The 16,130-nt window shown below is 40.2% G+C and overlaps 1 protein-coding gene across 5 annotated transcripts in view; it reads right to left on the bottom strand.

Moving 5' to 3' along the window:
• The window catches only part of TRMT9B (tRNA methyltransferase 9B (putative)), a 119,909-nt gene extending 103,900 nt beyond the window's left edge, over positions 1–16,009 (bottom strand). For 4 of the 5 annotated variants that reach the window (XM_032686969.1, XM_032686972.1, XM_032686968.1 and 1 more), the window contains exons 1-2: positions 15,832–16,008; positions 4,430–4,558 (exon numbers count right to left, since the gene is read on the bottom strand). The gene's annotated coding sequence lies outside the window, so the exon portion shown is untranslated. Of the gene's footprint in view, positions 1–4,429; positions 4,559–15,831 lie in introns of all 5 variants that reach the window. The other variant, XM_032686970.1, reaches the window with a different exon arrangement.
• Positions 16,010–16,130: the final 121 nt, after the last annotated feature.

Below are 16,130 nucleotides of genomic sequence, written 5' to 3'. Positions count from 1 at the left end.
AAAAACCAAAATTAAAAAAAAAAATCAAGTGACTCAAATATCTAAGACAATGACATTGTACAAGTCCTTACTTAAAAGCAACAATCAATCAATCATTCTATAGGCATTGTTATTTCTTATATAAATCACATTAAAATTATAATTTTAAAGCAAGATTTCTTAATATAGTTATTCTAGGGAGAAGCTGTTATTTACAGTAAGAATTGATAAAGGCATTATACTTTCTATTGAGATCTACAGAAAGGAGACCATCACTGCAAAATGAAGCAGTACCAAGATTGAAGACTTGTTTCAGATTTACTGGTGCATATTATCATTCATATGCTTCTGTTTAGGGCAGGAAAGGAAGGATCGGAGGTTCCTTTCAGTTAACATTGTGCTTCCAAAACAATTGTGGACACAGGGAAATTTAAACTATAGTACAATCGGAACACAACCTACATTTTGCTTTAGGTGACGGCAGAGAGTAGAAAGCAGCCACATCCATGACTTTCCATCTTTACACCATCTGTAAAGAGGTGATTTCAGTGAGAAGAGGGACAGCTCAGTCCCACTAGTGTAACTATAATCAGAGATGCAGGATGACTTTGGAAATGTACATTACCTACCTTCCCTTTTGCTTCCTCCTTCCTAATAATTATTTATTCTACCTAAAATTCCCCTCTACAAATACCTGGTATTTCTCTTACAATGTAAGTCTTTTTCAGTGAGAAAGACACCTGGATAAATGAGACTATAGGCTGACGCCTTCTTTGTTCCTCATTCTTGACAGGCAGACTCTGCTATGCTATAATCTATCAGCATATAGCTTATTCAGAAACCCTTCATTCTGATGTATTATTGTTTATTTAACCATAACAGTTTACTTAGCTACTATGTCTAAGATATGACTCAGCCCTACAATCATTATAACCTGCTTTTAAGCTTGTTATCAATTACTGACCAAACTATTTTGTTAATGATGTTGCAGAACTCAAAAATTCTGAGAGACTGTCACCCACAGGCATTAGTCCTGTAACCACCAGAGTTTTCCACTAATCATTTTTACTAAGGTCATCCAGGTACCAAGAAAAAGAACCTCTGAGGGTTTGGGGTTTTTTTTAATAAATAACAGATTCATTTAGGTTAGGATAGACCTCCGAGATCATCGAGTCCAACCTCTGACTAATAACCACCTTGTCAACTAGACCATAGCACAAAGTGCCACATACAGTTGTTTCTTGAACACTCCCAGGGATGGTGACTCCATCTCCCTGAGTAGCCCATTCCAATTCTTAAAAACTCAAGTGTTTAAAAAGAATAAAGAAAAACATATTGCACCTTCTATTTCTACAATTAATAATAAATATTTACATCTAGTCTACATAGTTAACTTTTGGCTTAGATCTACGGCCAGAAATTAAGGTGTTAAAGCAGTACCAGCAGAAGGATGAAATATTACAGGAGCCATGAAACTTGACAGAGTGAGCAATACATCAAATCTCCACAGTTGAGAGCCCCAGGACACAAACCAAGCACTTTGTAAGATGAAGGCTCTGCGGTGTGTCACAAAGAAAAACGATGGCAACAGCTGGTCAGGTTTTCAGCTCTTCAGTGAAGGGTAAGCATGAACTGAGTGTAAGGTGGGGCTCTCAGGTGGTCTACCAATACCAGCATAGCAAAATGCAAATGTGAAACAGATCCAGCATGTCAGCAAATCCCTGAAAAACAGCAGGATAAGCTGTTCACTTAAAATATCATGGTTTTTTTATTAGAGGTAGAAATATGAACATAATAAAATATGTGAGCTTAAAAATACTCTCATATGCATGGGCTTATCACAGTCTTTCAGCTCTTGTGAAACCCTTCCTGGAAAATCAGGAGTTAAGGGACACAAATCATTAAAAAAGATCCCTAAAATGTAACGCTTATATATAGTATGACAAGGACAGAACATGTAAGAGACACGGAGTCCATTTGGGACGGGCTACTTACCACAGAGCCATCTGTGAGAAAGCATGATCAGCCAAGACTCAATATGACTGAAACTTAGTACCACTGCATGGACAAATTACGTCCAATATATGTTGGAGGAAAAAAACTCCAACTTGTATTGCTTTTTCAGGAACAAAAAAGAAATTAAGTGTTCTTTTGTCCCTGCATAGAATATTTGTGGACAACAGCCAAAGACCAGGTACTCAATTATCTTCTTGTATAAATATGGTGAAGGAGAAAGATAGGTGGAAGAAAGACTGAAACACAGTGTTCTTTATACAATCATGCTGAAAAGAAGAATTTGAGTGTTCATTTCTCTCCTGTATGATCTTGTGTTCCACTGAAAAAAACTAATGGTCTCCCAGTTCAACCCTGTCATCTGGTGTCTTTGGTAAAAGTGAAATAAAGGTGTATATTTCCTGCAGCATGCATGTAGAAAAGGTTGAAGAGATGTGGCTGTGATATCCTAGCCTATAGTGCACAGTGTGCTGCTGGGTGATGCTACTGATGCCCAAGCAGCAAACAGGACATAAGTAACAGTAAATAGGTACAAGCCAAAGTAGAAAGGGGATACTGAATAATCAGAATAAGTTATTGCCAATTAGGTGATTTAACTAGATGTCTTCTGCCACCTTGACTAAATTTAAAGTAATCACTTTTTGTCCAGCTCAGATGTTGTGCACATAACACTACATTTAGTAAAGAGTACTATTCATAGTTTTGGGGAAAAAAAATAATGTATTGCCTGTTCTCATTGACATGAAATATTTGCCAAGTGCTCTAAAACCTCTGAAGAAAGGACACCCATTAGATAAGAAAACACCCATTAGATAAGGAAAAAGTGGATATACATGCAAACTCTATGGAACTCTATTGAAATATCTACGACAAGGAGTAGTTGCTCCTCTGATCCCAAAGACCTAGTCTAAGAAAAATAAGTAAACCCAAGTTTTGTAACTATAACAACTCCATTTGAATTTTAAAAGACTGATAACAATTTTATCATTATCTAGAAACTCAGTGATTTATCTAGTACTAACAACACTGATGTACACTATCTGGTTGTAGGCAAAGGTACTTGACAATCATGGTCCATAGTAGGACACCCTATTCCAGCCTGAAGTCCAGTCCACTAGTAACAAATAAGGGGCTTTCCCTTTCACTTACCACTGTAAGTATTTTCTGATTTCTATATGAATTCCTTAAAATGTATTTAATTGACTGAAACTCTGAATTTAATTCTACATTTATTATTGACCACCCAGAAATGAGAGGTTTTATTCAAGAGGCTAGATATTAGCATAATAAGCTTTTTTCATTCCTTCTCCCTTGGTTTAAGATTTGGTTTTACAACACAGGCATACTTTTAATGCAAATATGATGTAATGACTTTAATTCTTCTCTTTTTTTAGTTGTATAAGAAAAAAGAAGAAGAATTATTATAAATTAAAAGAGACTGCTTCTATTTAGCAAACTATATTCAAAACCAAATATATCTCAATACAATTTATCTCAGAGGATGATCATAAATAGATGCAAACATCCAACTTGATAGGAAGGGATAGAGAGCATATATGTTCTCTCAGGGATTATATTAGAAAATATTAGAGAATATATAAACAGATACCAACATAAATTGTTCTTTAAATATCAAATTAGAACACAGTACACATACCTCAATTATTACCTTTTCTTTTGCTATACATTATTTTTAAAACAATCAGTTTGTACTTTAATGTTACTACATTAACACACAGAAAAAAAAGGTAGCATATGTAACATAACTGTTAGCCAACAGCTTTCAGCTGAAGGAAAACATCCTGATAAGCTGACTTATTTACTTTTTGCACACTTTCTTAGTGAGCAATTTTTACTAAAAAAAATCTTCTTTAATTGAAGACCTTTTAGTACTTCCTTCACTATCATTCTGTTTTCTGTTTGTTATTCAGTTACAGTCCTGCACCAATAGCTCCTGCACTTTATCTCTTTAAATTTAGTACTTCACACCATAAGTGCAATGCTATTTGAATAACCGCAATTAATATTAATAGGAGCACATATTCCACCGAATATTTAGCTATTTTATAAATCTGGATATTATATGCAACTCTCTCACCAGGCAACACTGGCTGAAGGAAAGAGTCCAATCAGTCCAAAGTTTCTCTTCTTAAAAAAGACAGGCAAATATGACTTATATCTGGAGCTAAATTACTTTTCTAAACTGGAAAAAATTAAAACAAAACCTTCTTATCACATTTTTAAGTTTGATGCCCTGCACATGTAGAAACATTCAGCTATATTTTGGAATGCACAACCACATACCATCACATATGGGAAAAGGAAAAATACAATGAACATGAATAAAGGGAAATGAGTGACTTCACACTTCACTAATTGGTGTTTCCAGGATAGTCAGTGTATTTCTACAATTTCAAAGTATAATTGACAGACTTACCAAACCCCAGGAAGGCAGCAGCATTATTGCCACTCCGTAGAAACTTAATTCAGATCAGAACACAGACACCACCATGTGCTTAAAATTCACAGCCTTGAGTCCTCTTAACTGTAGAATCCAATTACCATTCTGTTAAAAAAAAAAAAAAAGGAAAAAGAAAGCATCAGAGCTTGTGGTATTCTGTTAAATTACAGCCAGGATAACAGAAGGAAGTGAGAAAACAAACGCCTCACATACAGCAAACTATTGTTGCTGTGTATCCCCATTAAACAAAAAAGATTCAAATCAACATATGGCAGAAAAGTGAGTCTACCCAGCAAGAGACAGGGCTATTGGAAAAAAACACGATTCTGCTAAAGCTGTGCCACTGTGAAGCAAAGAATTCTGTCCTTTGTAGGAATAGAAATGATGTGTGAGAATTAGCCCAAGGAACTGGGCATTTAGCAAGGAGGGACAGATCCTCATCTCTAATTCACACTCCCAAGGCTATTTAAACTCCTGCAGTCACTCTTTAAGATACACTACTTAGAGGGAGGTGATGAGTTTGAACACTGTTAGACAGAAACAAACTGAATCTTCTAACTCTCATATCAGTAATCTAACAGATAGGTTGTTAAATAAAAGGTTATTCAATCTCTCCATCCTTCATGTTAAAAGCAAGCAGCTACAGCAAACTGAGAATCTCTGAATATGAGAGTGCCTCTTGTGGCCTGAGAACACTGACAAAAGAGTGTCCTTGGACATTTCAGCTGAGGACCGAGGCTGAATGGGAAATAGGTGCTAAACTGCTCTAGCTGCTGTACACTGAATGTGCACACAAGTAAAATCCAAGACACTCAAAAGATACAATTAGAATTAAGTGAGAGCCTAGTGATTCAAGGCACTTCTGTGTTAGGCAGCAGCTGTGTGAGCTGTCATCACATTTTTTAACTTAGGCACCTGAATTCTTCCTAAATCCGACTATAGGTATTTAAGTCCTTTATAGGATCAAGCCAATAAACTCTCTCTCTGTCTTTACCTCCTTAAGTACTTTAGATCCTATTATGTTTTGCCTCCCTTTTTATTTTAATAAGATCTTTATTTTTTATCATGTAGTTAACTATTTATCCTATGTATGGTCATTTTTTCTTGTACTCACTAGTGCATACATAATTACTAAGTGTAAATAAATAACTTACTATGGGCCTTTTTCCAAAAGTATTGAGAAAGCATCACTCCAATTTTCCCAAAGGGAATCAGGATCCCTTGGAAAATCCACACTGTAGTGTTGTACAGAAATGATACAGTGGTAGCAGTCTATCTTTGTTCAGCTCACTTGAACTAACTTTTGAGACAAAGCTACAAATGCAGCTTTGTGGCCTTTCATACCTAAAAAAAAATTACTCAAAGCCAACTTCTGCCCAACACTGTGTTGCACAAACAAGGATTAGTGTTTGTTTTACTGCAGTGATGTTGGGCATTTTTCCATTTAAAAATCTGTCAGCTGGAACTATCTCACTAAAGCCCTAAAAGTCTACTAAGCAACAGAGAACAAACTGAAACAAAACAAAACCAAGTTGGTTCTGAACATTATTTCTTAGGCAAGGCTGAAGTGACTCAAACATCAAACATGAATTTTAATGATTTTTAGCTATTTTAGGACAATATAAATATGATAAAGCTGAGGCAAAATATTTTTATTCATAGATATTCACAGATGAAAAACAAAAAAGGTTTTTCTAACTAGATCTGTTTTTAAAAGTTAGAAATTACTGTAGGCTTTCAAGAAAAACTTGATTTTCTCTAATAATGCATATATATCATTGTTAATTTTGCATATCATGATTTATGTAAGGAGGGTTGGAAGCCAGAGCTGGTTTTGGCTGCTGATTTAATAGGAATTTGGAAGTTTTGCGACTCCAGCCACAGAAAAATGGCAGGAAGCTAGGCTATTGCTATGGAGCCAGGAGGTGACCTTTGACAAGAGATGGATTTCTCAAACTCAGTTTCTTGTTCCACAAATGAGAGTTTTACCAAATGAGAGTCGTGTGGGGACTACTCCCATGGTGGAGCTATTCTGGAACACACAGAAATCACCCATGCTATCTTCCTGATTATTTGGAAAACACTTCTCATAAAAACCTATTCATGTTTTGTCACAGTATCTGAACAAATACTACCCTACAAAGTATTGCCTTCCTGGTCAATGGGGAGGGCTAACTTTTTTTTTTTTTTTTTTTAATTTGAAAAAGTGTTGTGCTGGAAAATTTCAACTAGCTGTAATAGAAACTGCAAATTCATTTCACATGTGCTACCTCAGAGTCACCAACTAGCATGCTAAATAAGTAAAAATTTATATTGTGAAGAAATCTGAGGCCATTCTCTAGCAGTTAACACATGGAAGGCATGAATACCCATAAACTATTTGCAGGTTGTTATGTTCATTTTCATTCTGAAACAATTACAAAAATTATTATTACAGTGATGGTAAATGTGTCAGAGAAGCATTTGACATAGCCATTTTCATGGGACTGTTTATTTTGGTGTTTTGCTGGTTTCTTGTGTATGGATTTTTTAAAAAAAAAACAACAATAAAATGGCATTTAGCAAAAATTTTATCAGTAGTAATAAGCTGATGTCCCATGAAAGGATTCAACTTAAACTCAACCAGTCTTTCCCATTTAAAGCCATCACCAAAAGTTTAAGCATGGCCTGTTCTGTGCTTCACTGCATCCACTTAAAGTAAAACATGCTCAATTCAGCTAAAGGACTGAGAATGCCATTTAGCAGTGAAAAGTAAAAAACCAGTGGTTTAAATAGTCATAATCTTGGGGAAGTCCCTAGCCCCATGCACAGGACTCTGAGCAATCCCAATGCCAGCAATGCAGAGATGCTGGCATTGCTTTCAGAGGACGGGGCAGAAGCTGTAAGCACTTCCTCTGTTGAATGCCAGCAGAGAAGGCTCGAGGTGGCTAAATTTGAATTTTGCTGCTTTGTCTCCCTATCCCATTTTTGCAACCACATAAGTAGAGGCTAACATGCATCTCTACTATACACGAAATTAGTATGGATATTTTGCTGCACTGACAACAGCTGCCTTCCCTGTCAATCCTGCTGGTGTGTCAGGTATCCTAACATGGGCATGGGGTTAGGTAAATGCCTTATTCCTATTGTCTTTCAATGAGAGAGATTCCCTCTCCTTCCCTCACACTTTTCCTAAAGTCTTCTTCTCAAAGTGAGTTTGTACTTTTTCTCAGGGCCTGGGTTCCTTTATTACCTTGCTGAAACCTTCACTGTAATAACAACTAAGTGGTGGACTGAATATTTGAAAAGTTTAGATAGCAGTTTGTCAACTGTTTTTCTCTTTACTAACTTGTTTCCTACTGATTTCTTCTGTGCTTCAGACTGAATCCAGCCCCCTGCCGTAACAGCCTAGCGTGTCAGGTAATCCCTGTCCTGGCATTAACAAGCACTGTTTCACAGTGTGCAAATCCTCCCACCGCTTCTCAGAAACCATCTCATAATCTCACTTCAGATTCTCAGAAGCATTTTCTTAATCTTTAGTCTAAATTTCTTCTGGTCATTAACTTTTTTCTCATGTTTCATTTCTTATCTGCCCTTATAGATCACCTACAAAGAGCAATCACGTTCCTTCTCCATCCTCATTTTGGTAAGACAGTGGGGCAGCAAGCAAGTATTTCTCCAATTCTTGTTGTACAGTAAATCTTGTGTTCCCGATTATAATTTTTTTGCTTCTGTTACAGTTTGTTTACAAATAACCTGACCAGAATCGTGTGTTGTGTGCTTACTGACAGTTCACCAGTCATGTATAGCAAAATGAATAATTCCTTATCTCAGCAGTAAAAAAAAAAAAATGTAGTATTGTATCAGCTTTTTTATAGCTCTTTCTCATCTTCTATCATTTCCCATTAATAAACTCTAAGATCCAGCAAAAAGTTTTTTCAATAGATGTACATGCTTTGGCACTTGCACAACTACACTTTTTTAATTACTATTATCCCAGTAATTGAGCAGGTCTGTTTCTTCCCGTCTGACATTTTTCTCTTCAGTTTATTGACAGCACTTTCTTACTTGCTGCCAAACCAAATGATCCATTTCCTACCTTTTGTGCAAGAGTCACTGATGAAAATATCAACTAAAATTAGTACCATGGCTGATCCTCAAAAAATGCATATGAAGTGTGCTTCCAGACACAGGAAGCTCTTCCTATCGCATGATCCATTTCCATATGCCTCTTAATAGCATCTTTCAGATCTGACAACTTTTTAGCAACTCCATCTTAACTGTTTCGTTAAAAAATTTCCATGTGGCTCATTGTATTACTTTACTTAAGTCCAAAGAGACAAAAGCCTGAGCACTGCCTGTATGCAGAATATAATTTCTGTTACAAGAACAAATGCAGACTGAGTTAGGTTAGCTTAGTCTACGTTCGGTAAATTCATGTTTTATTTTATCCTATAATCCGTTTAGCTTCATGTCTTTTGTTAATTTTTCACTTGAAAATGTGTTCTACATCCCTAACATACTATTGAGATCAGCTTAATTGGTCCGTACTTGGTGAATTCCATTTTCTTCCTTCTTGTAAGCAATACTGTGATTGCTGACCTATAGCCAGTGTCACAGATTTTTGAAAATCTGATGGTCACGGCTGTCAATTCTGTCACATTTGGAAACCTCCCCTAGCTGAGATTTTCTTGTATCTTTGAACAAAATCTGTTCCAAACTTTCACACCCTTCATACATTTTACCTTTAACCCCAGAGGTCCCTCTTTGTCCTTTGTGTTTTTAAAATAAAGTATTGTGATCATAATCATCAGTGAGAGAAATCTCATTCAGATAGATCTCAAAATAAATAGTTCCTGGATGGAGGAAAAAAAAGTCAGTCCATAACATTGGTATGTTAAGACTTAAAACAGTTGTTTTTGGAGATGAGCTGAGACTTCCCAGTACCACAGGCAAATTAGCATTCTGCTAACTGGGAAGGAGGGCTGGGGACCAGTATCTGCTATACAAATGGGAGGAGAAACAGAAAAGGGCAGTTTTGACACCACTCAGCTATGTCTCCTGCGCAGCTCAAATGACCCTCAAGACCACAACATGTGCTCAACCAGTGTATTCCCATTCTTGCAGTATCCAAAGGTTTCTTTGAGTGCCATAGTAGAGCTGGGGAAGGAGGCTCCTATTTTTGCAGATGTCTGCCCAGAAATGTGTCAGGAGTTGTCTCAGATATCCCTAGCGCTCAGCTGTCCCCCCATTTTACATCCCCACATCCTTGAAGTTCTCTGAGATCCATAAAGAGAACTATTTCTGTAAGTTTAAAGGAAGAAATTCCATTTAAGACATGTTTCAAAGCTTAGATAATTTAGTAAGCCCTCTAGATATGATAAGGAGTAAAGGCCAGAAGTAATGCAGTGGAGTAGAAAGGAGAAATGGGGATTTAAACTTTCCCTTTAACACTAGCAGTATGCATCCCTGGAGCAATTAGAAAATATCTTACCCTTGTATTTATTCATAGAATCATAAAGGTTGGAAAAGACCTGCAAGATGAAGTCCGACCTCTGACTTAAAACCACCATGCCCAGTAAACCATAACATGCGTGCCATCTCCACACATTTTTTAAATACCTCCAGGGATGGTCATTTCACCACTTCCCTGGGTAGCCTGTTTGTCCTGGGTTACACAAAAATTCTGGTATCTACCTTTTCTCTTTTCTCCAAAAATGCCTTTTTTTGCTTTTTGGTGTTTTGCCTTCTTTAAAGAGACTGAACTGCTAGTGATTAATGATTCAAACATTTGACCACCTGCCACCTCAGACTACAAGCTGGGTGTTGAATAAGTTAAGGAGAGAGGCAAATCCTTCTAGCTGGGGTAGTGTTTCTTTGTCTTTACACAGATGACTCAGCTGTGGTAACTTCTCTCCGGGGAAGCATAGGGACAATTCACACACATGGCCTGAAGATACTCATCTCTGCTGATGGGCCATAATGGATTCACTTCTGCTGATGTAACAGGCAGCTGTACCACCTTAGAAGGTGTCAAAGATTCCTGAAATGTCCCCTGATCCAGTATGACATCATCCAGTGTAGAAATCCCTGCGCCAAGGGAGGTACTTGGCATTGCTCCCACCTAGCCTAATCCCAATAAAAGACCACACTTGGATTTCACTCAACACTTGGTTTTCTTTCCTCACCACACAGGACTTCACTGACTACCTGGGACTTCTACCAGACCGCCTCAACAGACCTGGACTGTGACCACCACTTCGACCAACAAACATGGAAATTGTGACAACCAAGTCTCATCTCTGGATCCAACAGGTGTCTTGCGGGTTCTTCCAGTCCCCTGGGGGGTCTGCAGCCCTGCTCCGACTGCCTGTACCAGCACTGCAGCCTCACTGCAGCGCCACGCAAGTGTCTGCCGGTATCAAAACTTAGGTATCTGCTGTTTCCTGCCAGCACTGACTCTCCAACCATTCCTGTCAGGTTTTCTGGGTGTGAGAGAGGCAAACCACATGGAAGGGCAGCCATCTTGTCTCGTCCAGTGGCCAGGTGTGTTTTCTCCTTGTGGGGAAGGCCAGGTGCCATCTCGATTTGGTTCAGTGGCCAGAGCTTGGGAAGTTTCTCCTCACCAGTTGGCTTAACCCAGTTTTATCAATATCATTATTAACATTCTTCTTGGTAAAGAGTTACTTTTTCACTTACATCTGGGCCTATTTGGTCTCTGTCTATATTGGAGAAACCAGGGGTATTGAATCAGAGGGAGGAGATTTCTGTTCAAAGTCTGCACCCTCCCAAACTGTCTCAAACCAAGACACTGTTCCAATGCTTAACGTCCCTTTCAGTGAAAAAATTCTTCCTGGTATCCAACCTGAATCTCCTCCACTGCAACTTGAGGCCATTTCCCCTTGTCCTGTCACTAGTTGCCTGGGAGAAGAGGCCAACTCCCACCTAACCACAACCTCCTTTCAAGTAGTTGTAGAGAGAGAGAAGCTCTACCCTGAGCCCCCTTTTCTCCAGACTGAACAACTCTAGCACCCTCAGCTGCTCCTTGTAGGACTTATATTCCTTCCCCAGTCCTGTAGCTCTTCTCTGGACACACTCCAGCACCTCAATTCCTTGTGTGGAACTGGACAGAGTATTCGAGATGCAGCCTCACCAGTACTGAGTACAGGGGGACAATCACTTCCCTGGTCCTGCTGGCCACACTATTTCTGATCCCACCAAAACCACATTACCTTGCTGGCAAGCCCCAGCCCTCATTCCCACCTGCCCTGCTCAGCACGTTCTGGGCACCATCACCCCAAGCACAAAGTCATCCCTGGGAGTAAGTTCCCAGGTCTCTCTTGACAAAGCAGGCAGACACCCCCCAAAACTATAACTGAAATGAAAACAGGGCTGTAGATGTATTTCTCTGACTTATCTGGAGAGGTGCAAAGTTTTCTGGGCCAGGTGATCTGACTCCCAGTTGCCTTGAAAAGGAGAGCTACATGTCCCTGGGAAGAGACAAAACTCCTCTTCCCTCTTCTCCTCTTGGATTCCACCTGCCGGGGCAGGACTTAGCCCTCCAAACTCTGACAATCAAACCAAATGCCAACTCTGTCCCTGGCACAAGTGGGAAAGATCCTGCAGCTCCTGTCTCTGATGAACAACTTGCCCACTTTAATGCAAGTGAGAGGACTGGGGAGGCCATTCTGGGGCACCTATCTCAACACTCCCCTGAGGTTCCCCCCCCTGGTTCAGAAAAGCCCACTGTACAGCACACTGGAGCAATCTACTGAGGATCATGCCTCCCAGAAACATGGCCTGTACTGCATGAGGTGTCTGGGTCCCAAAGCATGTCCTCAAGCTTTCCTTAGCCTTGCTGAATATGTGCCAGGATTGATATGGTTGACATACTTCTGTAATTTGGCATATGCAGAACCAATGTGCCTTCCTGCTGAAGCCTTCCAGAGGCAAAAAGAGGGAGCAGCAGGTAGATGCATGCCCTGACATCTCTTTCTGTGTTAAGTCTCTCTTGTCAAAGCGGTGGGGACCTGAGGTCCCAAGCAGAGGGAACACAAAACCATAAAATCATTTAGGTTGGAAAAGACCCTTGAGATCAAGTCCAACTGTTAACCCAGCACTGCCAAGGCCACCACTAAACCATGTCCCTCAGTGTCACATCTACATGTCTTTTAAATCCCTCCAGAGACGGTGACTCCACCACTGCCCTGGGCAGCCTGTTCCAGTGCTTGGTTACCCTTTCAGTGAAGAAAGTTTTCCTTTAAGCCAATTCTACACCTCCTTTTGGGCAATTTGAGGCCATCTGCACTTGTCCTATTGCTTGTTTCTTGAGAGAAGATACCAACCCCAACCCCCAGAGCAATGATCAAGATATGAAACCAAACTTGTCCCAGCACTGAGCTCTGGAGAATACCGCTAGTGACTGGCTGCCAGCTGGATGTAACTTCATTTACCACCACTCTCTGGGCCTGGCCATCCAGCCTGTTTTTAACCCAGCAAACAGTGCACCAGTTCAAGCCATTTCTCGGCCAGTTTCTCCAGAAGAATGGTGGGAAATGGTATCAAATGCTTTACTAAAGTCTAGGCAGACTGGATCCACATCCTTTCCCTCATCCACTGGCAACTGCCATATTATTACGCTAAGAAGCAGAATTCACATTTCATGCTGAAGGAAAATCCCAACAAGCACTTGACTATTTAGTGGTTTATTTAGACAGTTAAAACATGGGTTTGTGTGGCAGAAGTCACTGCATTTAAAAAATGTCATAAAAATGCTAAAATTCTTGCCTTTGCCAAAAGAAAAAGAAAGTCTTAAATAAGTTTTGTTTGTTTAAATTTCTTTTCTTTTTGGAAAGACCAGCCTCTGGGATGAACTCTACTACCCTCAGCTGCTCCTCATAAGACTGATGTTCCAGACCCTTTACCAGCTCTGTTTCTTGGGATATATGTTGAGGCACTGTAAAAATGGGGCTCTGCTCCAGATTTTCAGTATGCAGGTATTAATTTCTAGGTCCACTGCTTATCCTCTTAGCCTGAGTTGGGTTTGCTGCATTTTGTTTATACTGCTGTTGATTTCTGAAGATCTTAAATCAGAATCATTGCATATAATTTACCTAAAGCAGAGTCAAACACAACTTGAATCACTAATTTATTGTCATCTCATGTTTAACTGGGTTGCACACACTGCTCACACAAGGAACTGCCTGGGAAAACATCCAATCAATAGCTCAAAAAGGGTAAGAAAGGAATGCACATCTGCCTCACTGAAGGCACAGTACTTTGTAGGTAACTTTCCGAATGAGGACAACCAAGACTTCCATAAGCAGCAGCACCATACTGCTCTATGGCATGAAGAGAAAATACAATCCCTGGCATCTTTCTTAGAATGGCCCATGTGAACTGCACAGTCGCAAGGTTTTGTTGCTTTAAAGTACCACTCATCTGACCCTGCAAGGGGGGGAGGGGAGATTTTTGTGTGTGCTATTTTTAATGCAGTGGTGGTGGAGCTGTGTGTTATCTAATCTAGTAAAAAGTTGCATATCTTTTTTTCCTCTCTTACATAACTATCACATTTGATGGTAACACAGTGAAAGATGTGAAAACTGAGGTGGCTTTTTTCTTCAGTAAAATATGCCAAAGGTAAAATAATACACCAAAACCAAAGCTTGAAGAATCAACTGTTACTTAAAGATATAAGAATGTCAGCACTGGTTAATACCAAGGTCCTACTAGGATCAGTACCATTTCCAACAGGGATAAAAATTAATGTCTAGAGAATAAGGACAAGGTGAATATATAGTCAAATTTCTCCTTAAATAATCTCCCAGATTTCTGACATCTCTACGACTGGTTAGAGCTGTGTAAAATGTCAGGTTCCCATCTATTCATCCATCCTACTTCAAATCCCTTCTTTCACTGTTTCAGTTTTGAAGAGAAAGATGGGAAAAACCTCAACTCTCTTGCTCCAAGACCTCAAGGCTGGCAAAGCCATGTGTATTTTGCTCACTAGAAATTAAGAAAAATAGCTGATTTTGCTCATTATACTCATAACTGCTTGAATCATCAGTGTAAATGCTAACATATGAACTTTTATAGGAATCATCGGAAGTAGCAATGGTGGAAACAGGTTTTCATTTCTATTGTTTTAAATTTTTTCTGCAGAGGACAACCTGACTATCCTAATTCCAGTCCCATGAGCCCTTGAACTTTGTCCTGTTTTATTTTTCTACTCTATTTCCATAGGTAATCTAATCTGAAATGCAAAATAAACTATTGCTCTCTTTAACAGTTCAGAGTTTTACTTCTGTCCAATTTCTCTGGCTATCTCCCTGATACTTTGTGAGGGGTCAACTTACACTTGCATGTCCACACCAGAATCCATAACCCATTAAAACCATTTATAATAATTCAAAGCATTTTACATCATCCCATCACCATTCAAGTTTATACTATAAACATCTTTTTAATACTTAGAGTGTAATTTCTTAACTCACTCCATTTTTTAATTAATTACTCTAAGAGACTATCTCTCCTGTCCATGTTTAAAATATACGCACGGTCTCCTCATATTTCAATTACCATGACATCTTTTATCTTTTTACTTTAGGAGCTTGAAAGACACTGTAAAGGCAAAGGATGTAGCTTAGAGTGGTTGAATTCACCTGGATGTAAATCCAGATGTGTCTGGTTATTTCCAGTCATGGCATCTTTGCTATAGCTCTCTTAACAACATTCAGCATCATCTTACAGCCTGTCATAGATGGAATACAAATATAGCTTTGTTCCTTTCAAAAGGCCATAAATTAATTTAAAGGTACTGCTATATTTATCTGAAACGTCTGGATTTATGACAGCCTTTTAACTTAAAAAAAAAAGCATTGTAACAACTATAAATACATAGCACTTATGCAATAGGCTTCAAGCTTTCATTAGAGGCTGACATACACCTGAAAAGCCTAAACATTTCCCCACTGTGACTACTTTAGGCGGAACAGATGAGGCACTTCACCAGAAGAGCTCGACTTGCCGTTCCACACTCGCGGAAAGCCCAAGCCTCGCTGCCCGGCCAGGCTCTGACAGGTCCGCGGTAGCGAGCGCATCCGAGCCCGACCTGCGAGGGCTGGGAACAGAGGGGGTAATGCACAAACCCTAAGGACAAAGAGCTTTTCCTTAACCTCGTAACTTTTATCTTATCGTGTCCTCCATTAAAAGACTAACACAGAAGGGAAGGGGGCCAGCCTAAGCGGCCCGAGACGAGTGCGGGCACCCGCCGGGCGATGCCTCCGGTACCACGGCAGCTACACACCGCCGTTCCCCGCTGGAGACCCCCCTCCCCGCCCCGGCGGCTCTATCCCTGTATCCCTGCCTCCCCCACAGCCCTGCTAACGCCCGACCCTCACCAAAGCAGCCGCTCCCAGTAGCCAACTTGGAGCTCGTAGGGCTGTCCCTCTTCCCCGGCAAACTCCCCCCGTCCCCGCTAAGGCGCTCACTCCCTGCCTCCCCGCCGCCGGGCAGGCTGCGGGAGTTACGTGGGAACCGGCACCCTCTGGACGGGCGTTCCCGGACGGGCCCGCCCCGTCCCCCCACGTGACCCCGCGCCGTTGGCGGCGCGCGCGTGGAGCGGTGTTTTGTAACCTCCTCCCGCCTCCTCCCGCCCCCCGCCCGCGCCCAGCCCGGAGCCGATCCCGGCGTCCGGAGC

This window comes from Chiroxiphia lanceolata, chromosome 4 (genome assembly GCF_009829145.1).
Source record: "Chiroxiphia lanceolata isolate bChiLan1 chromosome 4, bChiLan1.pri, whole genome shotgun sequence".
Taxonomy (NCBI): Eukaryota; Metazoa; Chordata; class Aves; order Passeriformes; family Pipridae; genus Chiroxiphia; species Chiroxiphia lanceolata.
The sequence above is the reverse complement of the archived record's forward strand: the minus strand, read 5'-3'. Positions and strand labels throughout refer to the sequence as shown.